The sequence below is a fragment of the Triticum dicoccoides genome, chromosome 5B (genome assembly GCF_002162155.2).
Source record: "Triticum dicoccoides isolate Atlit2015 ecotype Zavitan chromosome 5B, WEW_v2.0, whole genome shotgun sequence".
NCBI classification, from domain to species: Eukaryota; Viridiplantae; Streptophyta; class Magnoliopsida; order Poales; family Poaceae; genus Triticum; species Triticum dicoccoides.
In genome coordinates this window covers 503,386,859-503,389,258 of record NC_041389.1, presented here as the reverse complement: position 1 = coordinate 503,389,258, position 2,400 = coordinate 503,386,859, and positions in this window count along the sequence as shown.

The following is a 2,400-nucleotide window of genomic DNA, read 5'->3' as shown; positions in this document are numbered from 1 at the left end:
CTGTACCAGTACGTGTACTAGCAAGCTTTGCACACATGTGAGCTGGTACATTAGCAGATCTCCTAACATGCTGAACTGAAAAAGAAGCAAAACCGAAGACAACCCCCCAATTTCTTGTAGGATAGGCGCAGCTAATTTTTTAACTAGTATAAAAGATGTCCCTAATGTATACAAAAATGTACAGTGTGTCTCAAAAAGGTAGACCTCATATATGGATAACGTAAAACATACATTAAATAAAAGTAGACATCAAAAACTTATGTTTAAGAAAATATTAAACATGTATATAATTATTATTTTATGATGTATAAGAAAATGTACATTGTGTGTGAAAAATTGTTTATTGTCATGAAAAAATGTTCACCGTGTATTCTAAAAGATCTTGGCCACGTATTAAAAAAAGTGTTGAAAAATGTATGTAAGGAAAAATGTACATCCGTATTTAAAAAATGTTTAAGGTGTATCAACAAAATATTTCACATGTGCACTAAAATTGTAGAGTGTGTACTGAATAAGTAGACATATGTTGAATAAAAAGTAACCATTGAAAACCAACAAAGAAACAAAGGGAAGCGAAAAAAAAGGAAAAAAAAGAAACACATAAAACCTAAAAAAGTAAAAAAAAATGAAAAAGAATGAAAGAAATAGAGAAAATTGAAGAAAGCCAACCAAAGAAAGAAAGGAATAAAATAGTGAAAACTGAAAAAGAAACTAAGGACTCGTAGAAAAGATGAAAGAAAAAAAAACAATGAAAACCGAGAAAGAAAGGAAACCATAAAAAAACAAATAAAATAGTAAAACCAAAGAGAACCATGAAGAAACCAAGAAAACCGAAAGAAAAAATAGGAGCGAAAAAGAAAAAGGAAAAAAGCAGAAGTAAATTGGACCAAACAAGGAAAATTACACGAGCCAGGGAATGAAAAAAAATACACCAAAACGGGCTGGCGCAGAAATGACAGTGAAAGAAAACCTTGAGGAGAGACGAGCATAAGCGAGTATAGGTCTCGTGCTATCCCCCGACCTACATACTAAATATGATTGACCATTCTCCAAGGCCTCAATGTTACAGTTTTACCAAAAATCAACATAGAAACTGTACTGTGAGGAAACTAAAAAAATTACTTTGTACTGAAGTAGCTAAGCCAGCCCATGTTGAAAATACTTTGTATCGTAGTAGCTAATCCAGCCCATCTTGTTGAGGATAATGTTTGGCTTTACGAGCCTACTTGTAGAATGGACATTTCCCTAAAAAAAAGTGTAGAATGGGCATTATGGACTGCTAGACGAAAAGCAATTCACGAGAGAGTCTTTCAGAACCCACAGTCAATTCACTCATTCATTGAAAAATACACCCAGGAGCTGGAGATGATTGAAAACAAACCAGCAGTGACACAAGGCATCAGTATCGGTGGATCAACTTCACAGCGGCCAAAAGCACCATGGAGGGTTATGCTAAAATACACGTGGATGCCGGAGTTCGCAAGGGACAGGGTGGATCCGCTGCAGCGGTTTGTCGTGACAGGAACGGTAATTTTCTTGGGAGTTCTTCCTTGGTCATAGGTGGAGTAGATAATCCGGCCACATTGAAGGCCATAGCTTGCCGGGAGGCCCTTGCACTAACCGAAGATCTCCGACTCCACTGCGTTGACATAGCATCTAATACGAAGCAAGTTGTCTTGGACATCAGCAACAGCTCCAGAGGGAGTTACATAATTATTAGTGAGATTCATTTATACTCTAATCTTTTTCAATGTAAGTTTATTTAGGAAAGTCATAAGGTGAACATAGAAGTTCATAAGTTAGCCAAGTTTTCCTCTCGTCAGGACCGGGACGACATGTGTGGTCTGGTCAATCCCATGATCCAACTTGTATCTCACAGCTTGTGGTTTTTGATGAATAAAACTTGATTTCCCCTTAAAAAATGTAGAATGGCATGACCGTGTTTTTTTTTTACGATGACCGTGGTTAATTCAAAAAGATTACTTCTTACCGCTAGTAATAAGTATCTTGAGCGGACCGTGCTAATTGCGCCCGGACCTGCAAAAAAGAAGACAAATTTGAACTCAATAATGACAGAAAAAGGAGCATCTTAGAAGAGACGATGGCAACAATCCAACAGGGTTCCTCGAAGGAAACACCGAGATCCAACGGCACGGGGCCTCTTCTTCTTGGCTCCTTCTCCCCGGCAAAACACGATCCAGTTCGTTACCGCTGGATAAGTAACGAGCGGTGAAATAGATAGACAAACGAACATGCATGGTTGTGTGTGTATCATTGATGTATGTCTGTGTTTCTGTCTCCATGTATATACAACAGTATAATAAGTGTATGGTTAGGCTGCCTGTTAGTGTATGGTTGAGCACCTGGGCTTGTTTATTCCGGATGGCGGCTAGCTCTTGG